Source organism: Podarcis gaigeae (genome assembly GCF_964106915.1).
Source record: "Podarcis gaigeae genome assembly, chromosome: 15".
Taxonomy (NCBI): Eukaryota; Metazoa; Chordata; class Lepidosauria; order Squamata; family Lacertidae; genus Podarcis; species Podarcis gaigeae.
Genome location: NC_139692.1, coordinates 19,872,914 through 19,892,930, shown reverse-complemented (window position 1 = coordinate 19,892,930; position 20,017 = coordinate 19,872,914). Strand labels below are relative to the sequence as shown.

General features: G+C 44.5%; 2 long non-coding RNA genes across 2 annotated transcripts; one reads left to right on the top strand and one right to left on the bottom strand.

The window, feature by feature from the left end:
• Positions 1 to 4,446: 4,446 nt before the first annotated feature.
• Positions 4,447 to 9,204, bottom strand: LOC310832400. Its single transcript, XR_014558256.1, has 2 exons — positions 9,057 to 9,204; positions 4,447 to 4,904 (listed from the first exon to the last, which is right to left on the bottom strand). It is a non-coding gene; the product is annotated as an uncharacterized lncRNA (long non-coding RNA).
• Positions 9,205 to 9,247: 43 nt separating this feature from the next.
• LOC310832404 lies at positions 9,248 to 15,419 on the top strand. The gene is made up of 3 exons (XR_014558261.1): positions 9,248 to 10,575; positions 10,959 to 11,997; positions 15,020 to 15,419. It is a non-coding gene; the product is annotated as an uncharacterized lncRNA (long non-coding RNA).
• Positions 15,420 to 20,017: the final 4,598 nt, after the last annotated feature.

The following is a 20,017-nucleotide window of genomic DNA, read 5'->3' as shown; positions in this document are numbered from 1 at the left end:
AGCAATAGAAATATTAAAAAAATTAATTTCCAGTTGTTGTTGTTTTAATGCAAGTAAGAGATGGAGGTTGGATGTTGAACGGGTCAGGACAGAAAAAAAATAACCTCTTTGTATAGCATGTAGTTAAGCTATGGAATGTCTGCTTACTAAATGTAGTGATGGTGGACAACTATCTTGGATGGGTTTAAAAGAGTCCTTTTTTGTGTTCTTAGAGAGAGTCTTCTCCCCCAGCCCGCCCCACGCTCTCTCCAGAAGGGTCAATAAGCCTCAGATTTTGCCATATGCATGTTTGGCCGGCCTCTGGATCTAGGTGAATAACTCTGAAAGATAGTTTCCAAAGAAGTCACAATTTGATGCAATGTCTTGGGTGTCTCGTATCACTTGACCTTCTTCTTGAGTTTGAATTTTTACCCTTGTTTATTACCACATTGTGAGCTCTTCCCCTGACTCCAAGGTGTTCAGGGTGGTGTACATGAGACCTATCTAGGAATTGGGAGGAATTCATTTGGTCCACTTTTTACATTGGACTAACCCAATCTGATGCTTCCGGAACTTGCTCACAGATTTTACCACAACTCCCAGCTGGATTACACACTTCTCCAGGTTTTGAAATGTAGTTTAGGTACTCAAAGAATGTGCATAAAAATAGCTATTTTACTTAAAAAGTGCATACAAAATGCTTATTTTACAGATGAATGCATTGGGAAAGTGTGTACTTTTACATTTTAAAACAGCATGTTTTATGCAGAAAGTATCCACAAAATGTGTATAATTTAAATGTGGGCTCTTAATGTGTGTGTTTTAAGTACAAAATGGGATAGACAGGACCTGTGATTAAGTTCCAGAGAGATTTAAATGGGATAGAGTTATGCCACTCAGTTCTGACAACCAGTGATGGCTGGTGCCTATCGGGACAGGTAGGGTGAAAGGTGGGGAGGTCAGGAGTGTTGGCATGCAGAGGACTGCAAGGCCAGCTGGCTACCCCAGCTGGGTCATCTCCTTCTAGCCGTCCCGGTGCGAAGACCCATCGGCCTCTGATCCGACGTAAATCAGCGACCCGTGCTTCAAAGCCAGGGCACACTATTTCAGCAGAGCGAACCGCGCACACAGAATAGGCTTGAGGCTTGTGGAAGCATACTACAACTACGGATTTATTAATCATAAATCAGGACAAAGAAACATGCTGTCTCTAAGAGAGACAGAGAAAAGCAAAAGCTATGCACAACGGAAGTTCCCAGCAAGCTGTGCTGGTATGTAAACAGACTTGTGACACGCAACAGTTCCATATCTGCTCCTTAAGGTGGAATGGAAATCACAACATCGAGTAGGTGGCACCAGACCAATGTCCCCATCCTTGTCCCGGCAGAGTTCTACAAGGGCAACACTGAGACAAAGGAGAAGTAAGCAGACAACCAGGGCTACCCTCTGTGCTGACTGTAAGTAAGAAGGCAGGTGGTCTTGGAGGAATCAAGAGTGAGATTGGTGGGCCAGTGCCTAATAGACCAGTCTCCACTACTGACAACCCTGCAAGGTATGTTAAGGTGAGAGATAGCAACTGGCCTAGGGTCACCCAGTGAGTTTTCTGGCTGTGTTGGGATTTGAGCCTTGGTTTCCCCAGTCCCGCTCTGGCATTCTTAACCACTACACTGCTGTGGTGGCTGTCATGGCTTCAAGCTTACAGAAGGAAACAAGAAGTCTAGGGCTGATGTATCTCCAACTGGAGTATCATGATTTGTTTTGTTTTTTAGACCCAGTGAAGCCCAATGCTGGTGATTGAAAGCCCATGAAGCCTAAGACTGGTGGTCTGTAGGCTTCATGGGCTTTGAATCACCAGCTTTGGTCTGGAACCCTCATAGACATAGTCATCTATGCCTGGCTCATCAAAGGAATCGATGGCTTCCCATGCTACCACACTTGGCCAGTGGCACAGAGAGCATTCAAGGAAGGCAAAGAAATAGTAATCTGCATGCCAAGGGGCTTGTCCTTTAAGAACTGCAGTCTGTAGGCCAAGAGGGTGGAGCTTCAGAAAGGTGGATACAGGAGGAGGAGACTTATAAGGCCCAATTCACCTCTGGAACAAGTTCCTTACTTGGAACTATCCATGGTTCTGAAGCCACCAGCCCACCTTGCAGCCTTGCTCCTGTGGATACTGACAAGGTCAAAACAAGGTCACAATATTTTTGTGAAGCTGTTTACTTTTTACTCTTCATTCTTGATTAAAGCAAGGCCTAACTTTGTTTGCTCACATCCATCCCTTGTTACTCCCATCTTCCCTTTTCTCCCTTTCTTGCCCAGCTCTTTAGGCTGGGCCTTGTCCTTCCAGTGTGAGCCACTCTGTGGTGGCATTATCTGGGAATTAGCTTGCTATCTACCAGTCAGAAGCTCTCCCTATTCCCAGTTGAAGACCCATCTGTTCTTCAAGAAAAGGATTACCTAAGTGGCAGACTTCCAAGCTCCAAATTGGAGGCACCAGAAACCATCACCAGCTCCCACATCATGGTTACACTTTTTTTTAACTCAGTGGCCTGGGAAGGACCACCATTAAGAATGTATTGGGCAAGACGCCACCTGAATGAGACGCAGACAGCAACTGCAACCAGGCAAAAATCTAATTCAATGCACTGCAGCACAGGTGGTTTGGAGATTCCTATCAGCAACCCTAGCCTTGCTCTGCTCTTGGCAAATGTGCTGAGGTCACCTTCCTAATCCAATCTTTCTGTGATGCAGTCTGTTCCCCAAGCCATCCTGGTCCTAATTGAGTTACATTTAAAAGCTACATGCTGTAATTTTGAACATAACACCGCTTCAGCAACCCAGAGGGAAAGAGGCGGTTGTTTTTCCTCGTCTGTGTTTGCAAGAGACAAATTACCTTCAATGAAACATGTCTGCACCATCGAAGATCAGGTTGCACAGGAAAAGGATGCTCAGCCTCCATGAATTCCATGTCTAAGCCTGCCTGTGCTGGATCATATGCACAGTGATTATGAATAGCAGGAATCAGCTAGACTAGACGCAGTGGTTCTCAACCTGTGGGTCCCCATATGTTGTTGGACTCCAACTCCCATCATCCCTGAGCTCTGGCTTGCTAGCTAGGGGTGATGGGAGTTGTAGTTCAACAACATCTGGGGACCCACAGGTTGAGAAAGGCTGAACCAGAGGGAGGTTGGAGCCTCCACTTCAGGTGTAGGCAGACTCAGCCTTGGAACTTGCTGTAAGGTCTCTGCCTGAAGCTTGTGCACTCAGACCTTTTCTAAGGCAAAGTTGTAAAGACTTCCAAGGAGTACAAAATGCCCCCCAAGCCCCTCCCTCCATTGATTCCATTCCCAAGGCTGTGCCAAAAAACTCCTTCTGTAAAAGCATTTTTTCAACAATCAATGAGAAATGAAATTGCATTCAAGAATTATCAAATAAGAATCAAAATTTGTTAAATTATCATCGGTTGGGTGTGGGTTTCAAATTTTGGGGCAGGGCCTAATTTTACTTTCAAGGTGGCCAAAGCAGGTGTGTGGGCATCCTTTCTTTCATTATACAAGTCATTCTCTGATGGTTGGCATTCTGCAGTCTTCCTGGGTGCCCGTGCTTCCTGAAACCTCCATGATGTCATCAATTGTTTCTCCACACCCCTGTAAGCTGCCTAGCAGCTGTTTATTGGAGGAAGATGTAGCCTGGTGGGAGGGGTGTCATTGGAGAGAGTTCAGAGGGGCAGATGGAGAGTTTACGAGGGCTGCATTCAATCCCCAGGCCTGATATTATTCAACCCTAGCTTGATCGATTGAGCTAATGAAGTTACACAAAGCACTGCTCATTGCAGATCCTGGCATTTAACAAAGAAGTGACATTTAGTTATTCCTTTATCTGTCTTGAGGCTTCATTTAATGTGTGTGTGTGTGTGTGTGTGTGTGTGAGAGAGAGAGAGAGAGAGAGAGAGAGAGCAACTGTGTAACTTTAAAAGTTATCTGATGGATACCAAATGTTGCACTGAAATGCACTCTCTTTATCCGTCAAGAGCTGACAATATTGCAGCCTTTTCTTGCCCACATTCCAATCTACACATTATAGAAATTGAGATCTTTCATCATTCTCTCTGCCCCTAGCCTTGAGCAATGCTCTCCTCTGTCCCTTGATGCATTTTGGGCACCTTTGAAATCTTTATGGCTTTCATATTTGTGCCCTGCCAAAGTCCTTGGACAGGATAGCTACAAATTGAAACCAGTAAATAAAAGCTTAAATAGGTTAGCACAGAGAAATAATTGATCTGACACCAAGCACATCCATTCCACACACCCCTTTGCAGTCTATTTGACCTGCGGTCATGTCAAGAAGAAGGGCCAAAATAGCCCCCAACCCTCTCTAAGGAGCTTTTGTCCTAGGTAGATGCTGTCTAAACAAAGCTGGGAGGTCAAGCAAAACCCTCACAGTCTGAATTATGAAAGGTATAAACAAGGCAACCCATAATTTCTCTTTTATTACATATACTCCAGTTTTCTTTGGCAGTGCCGATAGCTGTGGTTTATGAGGACCAATTAACTCATGACGGATTTCAGCGGCTGACTGAACTCACTCAGTGAGCTTCTCCCTAGTGCATCCATCCCTGTACTGAGAAACTCATTCTCTGCTGAGCAGTGGCTTCAGCAGTGGCGAGGTGAGGCATCCATGGCACCCTGGACAGCTCCATGCAGGGCTCTGACTGGAGTCTTCGTAGAAGAAGAGTTCAACAGTTGCTTCAGCACCAGTCATCCTGACACTGAGCCTTAAATAGGTGCTGCAGCTCTGACTCAGTAGCTTGTTCCACCTTCTGTGACAGGAACTTCTTCATTTAAAATGACCCAGCTTGCTTTAGTAGCTGTGGAAGTCAATGGAGTAGGGGAGGCAGAGGTTCCACTAGGGTTTCTGAGATGGGAGTCCTGAGAATATAAGAATATAAAGTTAGCTTACTGAATCAGGCTAGTAGCCCTTCTATTCCAGCATCCTCTTCTCACAGTGGCCAACCAGATGCTTGTAGAAAGCCTGAAAGCAGGACATGAGCACAACAGCAATTTATCTAATCTTTAGAGTTAGAGGAGGACAGAATGATGTCCTTGGGTCAGAAAAGTGCTGGCACATCACGCCCTATTTGCACAGGTTGTTCTGGTTTACTTTGTACATTGTGGACTATCTTTGAGGACAATGCCCTCTTCAAATCCCCAGATTCCACGTTCCCAGCCTCATCCCCTGAAGAAAGGGGTCCCAACACCAGGTTTGAATCCTGTGGAAACCTACTTCACAGACAAATTCTAGAATCATAGAGTTGTAGAGTTGGAAGGGACGCAGATGTTCATCTAGTCCAGCCCCTCGGCAATGCAGGAATCTCAACTAAATCATAGATGACAGATGGCCATCCAACCTCTGCTTTAAAATCTCCAAGGAAGAAGAGTCCACCACATCCCAAGGGAGACCTTGCACCCCTTTTATGGTGAGCTTCTGGCTATTTGAAAATCCTATATTATATGCCGACTAGGTTCAGAGCAAGTTGAGTTTTCTTTAGCTCAGGTTCAGTGGGTGAAATGGCCATTGCAAAAGTTCATATCCTGCTCATATTTCAACTCAGGAAATTTCGTGCTTTGTCAGCAAATCTTCAGAATTTTCCTTTAATGCTTGAACACTTTTCACACCAGGTTTGAAGAATGAGAGAATGAGTTTTAAAAGCTTGTTGCCAAATCTTCAGGGAGCACACTTTCCAGGCAGTGCTTTTACCCCAAAATCTTACAGCAGGGGTGGGAATCTGATGCTCTCTATATGCTGTTGGACTCAAACTCTCATCACCCCTGACCATTGACTATGCCAGCTAAGGATGGTGTAAGTTGAAGTCCAACAACATGAAAATGGTGTTGCAATGGCTAGCTTTGATCCATAATATATTTCCATCTGCAAGTGTGTGTGTGTCTATTTCAATTTAGAAGAAGTTATTTTATCTGCATTCAAACTCTGTTTTGGAGACTTACTCCATTTATTCTCCATCTGTGGAGAAGATTCATTTAAAAGTGGGGAGGGGTTTCTTTTGCTAACAGCAGATGGGGCAGGCTAGCAAGAAGCCAGGCGTCATGCTTTCTGCACTCCCTTCTTCCCCTTTTGCTAAAGCAAGAGAAGCCGAGACGTTTTATTAAGCCCTCTGGAACATGTTTTATTATTGTTGTCAGTTGTTCATGGAAACTCTTCAGCGTTAATAACTTCCCGCTCACCGCAGGCCCGGGCTGCCTCGCTGAGGGGTTTCCTGGATCTAAATAAACACAGTGTGCTTTGCAAAGCGGAGGCAGCCAAAGTTCTCGGCATTCACTTAATGCTCCCTCGGCTGTCACTCTTTGCTGACAAACTCCTGGTTCTAAGATCAGCCCAAGCGCAAAGCCGGAAGAGAATGGAGAGACTGCTAAACCAAACTGACTGCACTTGAGTTCATCTCCAGGATCTGGGGAACAAAGCCAGGCTGGGGAGATGGGCAGGGAACAGGGACGCAGTGCTAAAATTGGAAGAGCATTAGGCTGTTATGATGGCTGCCCACAGCCATGTCCCCAAGGAGAGTACATAGTCCTTCCCCAAAGAAGAATAAAAACATGCAGACAGCTGTGTTGGTCCATTATTGTGTGTGGACAGGCAAGTATGTGCACATATGTACATGCACACCCTCCAGAGAGCAACAGTTTATAGTTTAATGCCCATTTTATTAGAATCTGCATAACAGCTATCCTGTGCATAGTTTCTTCAACTCCACTGGGCCTAGCAGTGCTTACTTCTGTCTGGGTTAAACTTGTAAAAGAGTATCAGCCAGCTGAAATGCAGCCTTTAGCCTTTAATCATAAATTGCAAAGAAGTGTTACCATTTAACTCATTGCGTTGACATCAATAACTCCAGCTCTGAAAAACTTCCCTGGATCTGCATCCTTGCTCACCGATAACAATGGAGTAAACTGAGGTTGACTTCAGTCTTGATTCTTGGTGCTGTGGTTACTGGAGGGTTTTCTACTCCTGCAGCACACTTCCAATTTTTATTTATTTTTACAACTCCTCTGGAGATTTTGATGTCAAATGTCCATCAGATATTCTGTAAATCTTCTAAAATTGGGTAACAATATTTCCATTAGATGGCATCTGAGGTCAGATTTGATACTGGGTTGTTGACTTGAAAAGATATTTATATCTGACAGCAGAAATCTTTAAAGATTTTCCTATTTGCCATATGCTGGAATGAAAATAATAAGCAAGCTCGACACTCTGAGAATATGGATTTTCAGATACAATTGCAAATTCAGGCTTCACATTTGAAATTCTGTATTTATTTATTAAAAATGGTTTTATGTATATATTTGTGTGAGAATCTTAGCCATCTTTTAATTCATAATTTTATTTGTACTCTACTTGAAGAATTCTTGGATATCTCAGTTGGTTAGAGTGTGGTGCTGATAATACCAAGGTCACAGGTTTGACCCCCGTATGGGGCAGCTGCATATTCCTTCATTGCAGAGGATTGGACTAAATGATCCTTGGGTCCCTTCCAATTCTGTGATTCTCTGAAGTTTATACAGTTTCTTTAAAAAAAATTTTTTGAGGAGAATCTCTATTTTTTTAGAGAGGGGAATATGGAATAAGAACTCACTGTTGCAAGGGAAACTGCCCTATATATGAACACTTCATTGACCTCTCTCTCTCTCTCTCCCTCTCCCTCTTCCAGCATCCTTCTTCTGTGTACTAGGAGATAAGCACTTTGGAAATGCATGTGGCTGCTGCAAGGAAGTGTCTCACCATTAAAAAAAAAAATATCTAATGTTGTTCACAAAGGATGGCTTCTGGAGGCCAATTCTTGACTACATTACCGACACTTAGAATATATTACTGACACATTTGATTTTTCATTATCTGCAGTTCCAAAGAAATCAGCATTAGGAAGCCATTCCCTGCAAGAGGGAGTCTGCCTGCCTCCCATCCTCTCTCCAGAGCTCTCTCTTCAATCGCTTTCTGGAGATACTTCAGCCAAGAACACCAAACACCATTTTGTTCACCTGCCTGACTTTAAGTTTGCAGGTGACACCACCATAATGGGTTTAATAACAGGTGGAGACGGATCAGCGTATAGAGGGGAGGTCCAAAAAATATCTACATGGTGCCTAGGGAACAACTTGCACCTTAATATCAGCAAGACAATGGAGATGGTGTTGGACTTTCGGAGGAAGAGAGGAGAACTAGCCCCACTGTACATCGGGGACGGCTGTGTGGAGACATCTCTTACTTTAAATTCCTAGGAGTTTATTCAGTGAAGACCTTACTTGGAAAATAAATACAACCCAGGTGGTTAAGAAAGCCCAACAGAGACTCCATCTCCTCAAAATATTGTGAAAGAATGATGTCAATCAACATTTGATTATCTCCTTCTACCGGTCAACAATAGAAAATGTCCTTTCATACTGCATCACGGTGTGGTATGCTGGTTTGACATCAACTGAAAGGAAGTGCCTACAGAGGGTGGTGAATACAGCACAATATATTATGGGCTGTTCTGTGAATCCACTGGATCAAATAGCGGAAGAACGTTGCCTCAGGAGAGTGAGGAAAATTCCCAGGGATGATTCACACCCTAGCTGGCACTTTCTTGATCTCCTGCCCTCAGGCAGAAGATATAAAAGCATGATTAGTCGCACCAACAGGGTAAAGAACAGCTGCTATTCGTGGGCTGTTAGGCTGCTGAATGAAAAGATAACAACAGGGCAACTGACTTTCGGATTTGGTGTAGTGTGTCAGTAAATGAGGGGAATTAAGACTAAGAGAGGTGAGTGGGGGGTGCTCATGTAATCTCACTGTATACAAGCTGTAGAAGTGACAATTTAAATTCAATTCCAATTTCAATTCAAAGCTCTCTTGAAGATGAGTTTGTGGACAGCCTTCAGAGCTCAGCTGCCCAGCTGGCAGGGCCAGCTCTAAGTCTGGAGGGCCCTTGAGTAGGAACCCTCTATGAGGAGTCTGTCTCCCCACTGCCATGATCACCAGTTGCTCCTCCACCTCCTGTGCCCCTTCATTCTCATTGCTATCACCTGCTTGTTTGCCAGTGTGCCAGACAGACCTTGGGTCAGCCTCCTGGTGACCCAGAAACCAATCAGGGCTGGGTGGAGTGTCCATCCTATCAGGAGAGAGTAGGAATTTAACAGTTGGATGCTGACAGTTTAACTGTCAGATAGGGCTTGTCTTTCAGTGAGTTTTAATTAGGGCTTGGAAAGCACTGGTTAGGGTTGAATTAGGGGTTAGCTAGGGTGGGTAACCCAGATTGTTTCCTCGAGGGGAATGTAAAGATCATAGACGAGGCCGGGAGTGTTTTATTTGTAGTGTAAAACCAATAGGCATTCTAGGAGGAATTAGTTTATTCAGAGACAAGCTTAAAGGGTGAAATTTAGGAAAGTTCTCAACCTGCTAGAATTAATTTTAGCCAAGATTTCATTTCATCATCAAAGGAGGTGATTTCTGAATGCCCATTTCAAGGAAGTTCTATGGAGTTTTGTAGTCTAGATCGGGGGGGGGGGACGTGACCCCACACAGGTGTTTTATACCTCATTTTAGGAGGGGACAAAAGGTTGCCTGCTCTGCACACAATTTCAATTGTTCAAAGAATGTGATTACAATTTGCCTCTATTGTTAAAGCTCAAGCTTGCAGATAATCACTTTGTTTAACTTTGTTTCTCTTCCCTGCATTCTCAGTGGATTTTATTTGAAAAAAGTGTCAGAAATCCCTTTCAAGCTGCATTTATTATTGTTAATAATGGACAAAAGTGTTCCTTTTAAGAACCACCACCAGTACAAAGCAGGAATATTTTACACTGAAGCAGTCCTGTTGCTATTGTAATAGTAATTTTCTTAGCTGTTTGCGGGGGGGAGGGGAGGTGGGCAGTGTACTCAGAGGGAACTATATTGGTCTCGGGAAAGGAATGAGAAAAATGACAAAGGTGACAGCTTATTAATAGGAATGTTCCTGGTTTTCTGCTCCCAAAACCATATAATTGCTGTTGTGGTTAAGTGTGCCAGACAGGCAACAATCTTGCAAAATGTCTTTGCCCTGACTATCCCTGACCTGGTTGCCCTCCAGATGTTTTACACCTGAGACAGGCAGGCATCAAAAACCACAGCCTTAATGCGCTGTGAATAACCTTGTCAGATGTATCATGCCTCTGAACACCAGTTGCTGAGAGTTGCAGTTGAAAGCACACCAAGAACTCTGGCCAATATAAGTTTCAATAGTGGGAGTGGTCCCTACTCGCAAATCGATAGTCAATTGTAACAAAAACTAATCCATTCAAAAGTTTGTAATCCTTGTCAGAACACATACTTTTGAATGGATTAGTTTTTGTTACAATTGACTATTGATTTGCGAGTAGGGACCACTCCCACTATTGAAACTTATATTGGCCAGAGTTCTTGGTGTGCTTTTTTCTTGGTATATTTAATAACAAGAACTCCAACTTATTTAAGGAGAGTTGCAGTTGGGCAGAATGCTGTTGTACTCAGGCTTCCCACAGGCATCTGGTTGGGCACTGTGAGAAGAGCATGCTGGACTAGATGTAAGTTTGACTAAGGTAAAGGTAAAGCTACCCCTGCCCGTACGGGCCAGTCGTGACCGACTCTAGGGTTGCGGGCTCATCTCGCTCAAGAGGCCGAGAGCCGGCGCTGTCCGAAGACACTTCCGGGTCACGTGGCCAGCGTGACGAAGCTGCAACTGGCGAGCCAGCACCAGTGCCACACACGGAAACGCCGTTTACCTTCCCGCTATAAAGCGGTACCTATTTATCTACTTGCACTTAGGGGTGCTTTCGAACCTCTAGCTGGACAGGAGCTGGGACTGAACGGTGGGAGCTCACCGCGCCACGGGGATTCGAACCGCCAAACTTACAATCAGCAAGTCCAAGGCACTGAGGTTTTACCCACAGCGCCACCCGCGTCCCTTGTAGGTTTGACTGCAGAACATCAAAAGCTTTTGTTGGACTGGGGATGGGAAATCTTGGGCCCAGGGGCCAAATGCAACTCTCGAAGCTTCACTGCCTGGCCCTTGGAACTCTCACCAGACCACACCTTCACTCCCTTGGTCACACTCCTCCCTGCCTTCACCTCTTGACTGTGTTCTTTTTGGCTGGCATGTGTCCTTGAACTCTGATTCTGTCTGTTGTTTGCCTGGATGGAGGATAGAGAGGGGTGTTTGAATATCTGTCAAATCTAGCCTATTGTACAAAGGCAGTGTTTTTTCTCTTTAAAAATGTTTAGGAGTACTCCCATTTTGACTCAAGAAAACCACCATTTTATAGTTCAAATTGGGAAAAATAAATACAGCAAAAGGACAAAAGGACAAAGAGCACGCATTATCACACAACACCGTTGCCCCATCTTTTGTTTTTACAGAGTCATCATTAACTTTACACTTCTTTGCTGGCTGTGATGATGAAAAATGGTTAGTAATTTTCCTACTCATATTGAAATACTGCCCCTCAATGAGGCCAAACTTTCATCAGTAAAACACCGCACATCCACATTCCACACTGCTTCACACATTAAACGCTCACTTCTGTCTGAAACTCAGGAAACACCGTGACAGGAAATGAGGCCGCCATCGGGATTAGCAACAGAACTGACTATTCACTGTGTTATTCAACGGAACTGACGAGTCACCATGCTAGAGAAGAAACTAAAAAAAAAAATTCTTTTAGTTTCTTCACCCGTTAGGATTCACGAAATGTTTAGGGGTATGTGTATTCCTGCGTCCCTCCAGAAAAAAAGCACTGTACAAAGGTAACATTTGCATTTGTTGCTCCACCTCCTTTTGCATGGCATGTGGCCCTCAGAAGGTTGCCCAAGATGGGAATGTGGCCCTTGGGCTGAATTGTTTTCTTCTCAGCCTCTGAACGTAGGGAATAAAGTACCCCACAGGCCTTTACCTGAGAGAAGTTTACAGCTGCCATCCCAGCATTAGCAGATGAGTGCCTGAGGGAGGAACAGGTGAGTGAGTTGTTCCTTGACTGCTCTCCCTCCTCTTATACCTCCTCTCCTGTATACCTGAAGGACTGTCTCCACCCCCATCGTTCAGCCCAGACACTGAGATCCAGCTCCGAGGGCCTTCTGGCAGTTCCCTCACTGCGAGAAGTGAGGTTACAGGGAACCAGGCAGAGGGCCTTCTCAGTAGTGGCGCCTGCCCTGTGGAACACCCTCCCAGCAGATGTCAAGGCAATAAACAACTATTTCACTTTTAAAAGACGCCTGTTTAGGGAAGTTTTTAATGTCTGATGCTGTATTGTTTTTGATATTTGGTTGGAAGCTGCCCAGAGTGGCTGGGGAGACCCAGTCAGATGGGCGGGGTATAAATTATTATTATTATTATTATTATTATTATTATTATTATTATTATTATTATTTTGTGCAAGGAGCTCACTTGCACCTGCCTCCTCCTCCTGCCACTGGGAAGTAAAACATTCTGAAGCCACAGCTTCCTCGGGCAAGGCTGTAAGTGACTGTGGCTAAACAGCTTTCAGATTGCTGCTATGCAAGCTACAGAGAGAGAGAGAGAGAGAGAGAGAGAGAGAGAGAGAGAGAGAGAGAGGTGCACACACACACATACATCAACCTACACTGAGCTGCTTAGAAACACTGTGCACTGGAAAGGAGACCAATGTGCTTTTTAAGCCCACGATGCATGTAATTGCAACCATAGTGAGAACAGTGATTTAAAAATTCAAAACTGCATCATTTTTTTTAAAAAAAAATCACATGCCCAGCTTCACCAACATACATCCCCAACTTTAGCGGTGCTGTTTTTCAGTAAGCTGGAAATAAAAGGAAATTCTCCCAATTCCTATTTCTTGTGCTGGTCTCACCTCTCTCCATTTTGAAGTTTTCTTTGCTTCTTGACTCCGGAGTCTTTGTTGATAAAACCTTGTGATACACCTTGGGAGAGTTGCTGGCAGTGCTGAGTCTCCCTCCCCATTTCCCCCCACCCTGTCATGGCACAGCCAGCCTTAGTCATTATTCTTTGCAGTCTGTCAACACGTTCACATATCCTGAGTCCTCATATCTTTCCCCCTACTGGCTATCTTCATTCCTCTATTTCTAGTCTCGCAGCCTTCATGAACTAATGACTACTGTCTCAGCAGAACTCTTCGCTGATGGGCTTGTTCCCTTCTTTTCAAAGAGTTCCAGGCTGTGATCACTGTCATTTCTTAGCTCCAGTCCTCTGCCCTTACATGCTAACACCAGGAGTCTGACAGCTGCAGAAGTGACAGTCATTGAAATAGGTGAAATGCCATGGGCAAACTGGAAATCCAGGGAATGTGGTCATGGCTCCAAGGACCTGGGAAAGGCCTTCCAGGTAATGGGCAGAAATGTAGAGCCTTAGTCATCTGGATACACTATTTATTCAAATCCCCAAAGGGCTATCGCACAGAAGAGGGCCAAGACTTGTTCTTTGTTGCTCAAGAGGGCAAAAGTCTAGATTGAATGAGCTAAAGTTATTAGACGGTAGATTTCAACTGAGCATTAGCAGAAATGTCCTGCTGGTCAAAGCAATTCAACAACAGAAGCAATTAACCTAGAGGGCTCTGTGTGTGTCAGACCTTCCAAGTGTCCCTATTTTCCAGGGACATCCCCGATTTACAGAAACTGTCCTGGTTTCTGATTTGATCCCAGAATGTCCCGCTTTTCCTTAGGACACCACTATTTTCATCGGAGAAATGTTGAAGGGTATGGAGTTATCTGACCCCTAAGCCATCTGAAGATAATCCTGTATGGGGAAGGTTTTTTTAATAAATGTTTTCTGTTTATATATGTTGGAAGCCACCCAGAGTGGCAGCCCAGTCAGATGGGTGGGTTATAAATAGTAAAGTTCTTCTGATTATTATTATTATAGGATAGGACGTCCCTATTTTCATCAGAGAGATGTTGGAGGGTATGGTGTGTGTGTGTTTGTGTGGACTGCCCTTCACGGGAGGTCTGCAGTGGTGGGCGTAATGTAGCACTGGATCTCCTGTACTAAGCAGGGAATCAAAAGAGACGATTTACAATTCTAGGATTCTATTTCTATTTCTTTCTTCTAACCAATCTCAAGGCTTTAAAGGTAGCCTGCTTCCATCATAGCATCATTTGCTTTAGTCTGAGCTTCTGATTTCCTGTGCAAATTGAAGACACGGGGGTTCTGGTCTGGATCAGGACCTGTGAGTGTTCATGTGAAGATTAAAGCTCCAAGTCCCTAACTGATGCATACTGACAATTTGTATAAAATAAGAGGTGAAAAAGGTAAAGGACCCCTGGATGGTTAAGCCCAGTGAAAGGTGACTATGGGGTTGCAGCGCTCATCTCACTTACAGGCTGAGGGAGCCGGTGTTTGTCCACAGACAGCTTTCAGGGGCATGTGGCCAGCATGACTAAACTACTTCTGGTGCAACGGAAGGAACACTGTGACGGAAACCAAAGCGCATGGAAATGCCATTTACCTTCCCACCACAGCGGTGCCTATTTATCTACTTGCACTGGTGTGCTTTCTAACTGGTAGGTTAGCAGGAGCTGGGACAGAGCAATGGGAGATCACTCCATTGCAGGGATTCAAACCACCAACCTTCAGATCTGCAAGCCCAAGAGGCTCAGTGGTTTAGACCATCTGTATAAAATACCTTGTACTTAAAGGCATAGCTATGTAGCTAATGTAATGTGTAGTTTGGCCCTCACAGTAAAATAAGGTTCACATATTGTTTTGGGGAAGTGTAAGTAGGTTTTCTTTAATACCCAGTTTCCCTTATATACCTAACCAGAAGCTCGTTCAGGATCCTTGGAGGGCTTTGGAGATGTGATTCTATTTTTGCTTGGTAATTATTATGGATCCTTTTGGGAATCATCTTCCCTTGCCCATCATCCCAAATGCTAGTACAGCAGGATGTACAGAGTTTGGAAAGTCTGCAAGGAGGCAACTGCAGTTCAATAACTGGAAGTGTCTCCACTAAACACAAACCCCACCAATCTGTTTTGTTTTTTTCAGGTTTCATCATGTGAGAGTAATTACCAAGACTGCTGAATTGTCACGAGGCAGAATAAAATAAAGATTACAAAGAACTTTGCTCACTAAGAAGCAGCTCCATAAATGATAATAAAGCTCTCAGAAGCAAATAAACAATTGAACTGAAACTGCAGAGAGGTATGAAAACGCCAGCTACATATTGACGTCCTAATTGACTTATGGGGTAAAGGTCTGGATTTGAACCCAGTGAAATAAATACCCTTAAACTAGAATTATTTGGGTGTAAAGCCAAAGGAATAATGTGGAGAGGCTTATTCAAAAATAAAAATGCAGAAAGAAAGAAAACAAAACACAGTCCGAGGACGTTTTTGTACTGAAGATCATCTTTAACTGGGATTTTATGGTTTGGCCTTTTAAGCGTGCTGGGAGGTAAGGAAAGAGGGGGGAGTATGTATTCCCCCAAGTCAAAACCATTAAAGTAAAAAATGGGTTTCAATAAAGCATGACATAAAAACAAGAAATAACTGTAAATGCAATAGAAAGTAAATGGCATCACTCCCCCCCCCCCCCAAGTCAGAGCTGCCCGTTGTGACCGCATTTTTGTGGCTGCAGCGTGATCGCAATCCGGACCTCATTTCAAGGAATTTACAGCTTATGGTGATATAAAAATGATTCTGCAAGCACACACAAGCATTTCTGTTTTGCCTGAAAAATTAAGCGTGAGAAGCTATTTGGCCTCGCTCCCACCTTGTTCTCGAGCTGAGCAATACTTTACTAAGCTGGGCAAAGTTGGGTATCATTTGTAGATAAAATTTGTTCCTTTTCTGGGTTGATCCGGGCGATTAGTTGAGGCAAACCCCCAAAGCAAAAACATTAGAATGTAAAAGAAAGCACCCTAATGATTCAGCCCAAGCTCCATGTTTCTAGACCACATTGTTTTCAACAGCCTCTGGGAAGTTTGCCTCTAGTAAGCTTGTGAACAGACATGTTATGCCAATACCAGCCCTGGGGGCGCATCCATTTTGCCTGCTCACTGCCCATTGATTTGCTTCTCTTTCTGTGCCCAAACTGCAACAGCTCCCAGAGAAATAGGGAGCAGGGCATGTGGAGGTTATGTCTCCCCCTCCTCACTCCTTTCACTGCTCTATGGACAGGCAAGGCCCAGGAGGCTCCAGGGATTGGTGACGGGCACCTGGGGGCACCAGGTTGGGTAGTGCTGGTGTAAGTCTCATTCACAATTTGACTGTTTTCTTTTGCATCGCAAAAATCCATGGCTCTTCCTTTTTACTGAAACTCAGCCTGCTCAAGAGATCTGATGGATGAATGGCTTCTTAATTTCCAAACTCAAGATGAGGCCCTATTCTGAATGAAGAGGCTGCATAATGAACCTCAAAATAAGTGATTGCCAAAATCCGAAAGCGGAAACACCATGCGAAAAAGGTGGAAAGGGAGAACAGGATAAAAAGAAGAAAGAACGATTTGATGTGCACAGTGGGGCTCTATTTCTTCAACAATGGATGGCAGCTCAACATCCCAGAATATTACTATGCGCCACTTAATATTTCAATGCAAAACTGTACAATTCAGTTCCTCCATTGCAAGAGTCACAGTTTCCTTCCAGGCTGTAATATATGTGAGCTCATCTCCATTGCTGTCACCCACTTGCTGCGGGAAAGGCTGATTGACAAGTGATAATCAGGAGGAAATAAGTTTGCATTTAATATTTTATTATTTCTGCTTGAGCAAATGTGTGGGGTGCTTCATGCTGTGCATAAAAGTTCCTGCTTACAGCTGGTACACTGAAGAGGGGCAGATGACCTGCTAGATCTGGACTTCAATAAAGGGACACTTTACAAGGCAACTGGGAATCTGCTGCTTTTAAATAGGGGTGGGAGTGATTATGTAGGAAACTGCCCTATATAGAGTCAGATTGTTGCTCCGTTGAGCTGAGTATTATCTACATTGACTGGCAGCAACTCTCTAGCGTTTCAGGCAATGAATATTCCCAGATTTACCAGGAGATGCTGATGGGGACTGGGCCTGGGGCATTCTACACAGACCCTCCAAGTGTCCCTATTTTTACAGAAGCCACCCTGGCTTCTGGTTCGATCTCAGAATGTCCTGCTTTTCCTTAGGACATCCTTGGAGAAATGCTGGAGGGTATGTACTGCATGCAAAGCAGACACTCTACTACTGATGGTCAGATACCCCTAAGGAGCTCATTTTGTTTTATGTTGTTTTATATGTTTTAAAATATTCCTAGGCTTCTCTATCAGGGAATACCTATCCAAAGTTGCTATGCTCTGCCTCCACTGGTTCTGAATATGCTTCTGAATACCAGTTGCTGGAAACCACAGAAGAGGAAAGTGATCTTGTGGTTGGGTCCTATTTGCAGGCCGAGGGGTTTCCCATGGGTATCTGGTCGGTCACTGTGAGAATAAGATGCTGGACTAGACCAGCCTTCTGGTCTGATCCAGCAGCCAGGCTCTTCTTACATTCTTGCGCCTTATCTAAACACGACCCCCATCTACCTGTGCTTGTGGCCCATTGTCTTTTGATGCATGTGGCAGCAGCAAGACCCCACGTTTGACAACCAGCGAGCCCTTCAGCGTTCCTTATTTAACATTCCAAGGCTCGCCAGCCACCGAACTTCCATACTTTGATGCTGTGCCAGTTCAGCAGAGTTATTTTTTCGGCTGCACGTCGAGTATTAATTTCCGTTAACACTTTGCCCTATTAATCACTTTAACAATCAAATTAAGACAATTATTTTAATGAGCTAATGGATAGTAAAGAGCGGAAGACACACATTTATGACCACTTACAGCCAGAAGACTTTGATAAAAGTCAGCCTTGTCAATAATATATTAGACCATAAATGTGCTCAGCCAGGGGCAGGAGGATGGGATGGTGACTGTGATGGATTTAAATACGAGGGTGCCTCTGTTGCCGATGTAATGTTTATGGCCTCAGTGACTATTACAACCAAATGTCAGTCATGGGGAATATATATAGGCTGGGATTCATTCCTCCCGGGTGCTTCGTTTATGAAGGCACATGGTCATACCACTCCTGTCCATCTGTGGCCACCTCTCCTAATTCCTGCCCCAAAACATGCAAGTTCTTACTTGGAAGGAAGAAAGAGATCTTTACTCAGGGAAATAGCAGTCCAGGCTCAGCAACAGACACAGTGCTCAGGAATCACAGCTCAAGAGTTCAAAAGCAAGGCAAGAAATGCAAAACCGGAGAGAAGTGACAAAGATGTCCCAACAAATTTCCACACCCCATCCACCAAGCTTTTGAATTTGAGGCATAGCATGCTCACTTGCAAGGCTCACTAACCTTACAGGAATGTTGGAATTGCAAATTTTCACTCAGTCGGGTGGGGTGAATCTGCTTCCATCAGCAAAGGCAGCACCTTGTTATACAGGCAACAAGGCTGAACCCTCCTGTTAGTCTCCTGTTCAGCTGCTGCCACCTCCTGTTCCTCCTCCCCGCTTGAGCCACTGGGTCTGACTCCGTGTAAGGCATGTTCCTATGTTCCTACTTGTAACACACCTTAGAAGAATTTGTATCCTCAAAGGTGGGCTGTAAGTAATTATAATGAAGACATAATACACTGCTTTCCACGTGCTTGGGACAAAAGGGTTTCTTGCTTCAGTCAATGCCTCATTAGCAGCCATTGTGCCCCATCAATGATCAAGCAATACTAAAGATTAAAGGAGTAGTCACTCTGGAGAACAGAACTCTGGGGCTCACTATGCAGCCTGCAGTGTACCCATTGGATCACTTACCCTTTTGTAGAATCATGGAAGGACTATCGAAGGTAATCTAGTCCAGTCCTCTTCTGATGCAAGAAATCCACTGCTATAGCATCCCTGATAGGTAATCATCCAGCTTCCACTTGAAAACCTCTAATGAAAGGGAGTCTACATCCTTCCAAGGTCACCTGATCCACTGTCTCACAACTTGTACAGTCAGGAAGTTCTTCCTAAATCCATTTTCTTGTAACTTGAAGCCACTGAACACAAGATCATGAGAAGAAGAAGCTGGATCAGGCTTGTGACTCATCTAGTCCACCATCCTGTTCTCACAGTGGCCAACCAGGTGGCTATCTATGGGAAGCCTACAAACAGGACCTGAGCACAAGAGCACTCTCTCTTCCTGCAATTTCCAGCAACTGCTTTTCAGAGGCAGTAAAGGTAAAAGGTTAAGGACCCCTGGATAGTTAGGTTCAGTCAAAGGCGACTATGGGATGCGGCGCTCATCTCACTTTTCAGGCTGAGGGAGCTGGCGTTTGTCCACAGACAACTTTCTGGGTCATGTGGCCAGCATGACTAAACAGCCTCTGGCACAACGGAAGCCAGGGCGCATGGAAACACCGTGCATCCAACAGTGAAGGTGGAACATATCCATCACGATTGGTAGCCATTGACATCCCTATCCTCCGTTAATTTGCTGGATCCCATTTTAAACTGGGTTTGTGTCCTACCACCTGAAGCAAGGAGAAAATATATCTTGTTCATGATACATGTGACAGCGCTTCAGATGGTATCTTCTTAATTATCTCTCCTCCGGGCTATTGTAGCTCGGCGGATGTATCTGAGCAGCCATGCAGGTGTTGCAGAAAGAATGAATGGCAGAAGCAAAGGAAGGTTGACGTTGCCATCCAGCCCAGACAGGGAAGCAGATGCTGGGATCCAAGAGGTGCATGCTGATTAGGAAGCATGGAGTGAAACCTCTTGCACCAAGAGTCTGGAGGGGAACCTGCCATCCATGGAGGACTCTTTCTTGCTCTGGGGGCTGAGTGAGAAGCCAAGCACACTTATGCTGGTCCTGGTGCCCTCTTCAGGGTCTTTGCAACCTTTGATGAATTGATGAACATCATGCCATGAAATTATTTTGGGGAAAGGTGCATATTTATTCTCTCTTACCCTACCCTTTCAGATACAGTAACTGAGGCAGAAATGATGGATGCCTTACCCAAGGGAACACAGAGCAACTGATAAACTGAGCTGA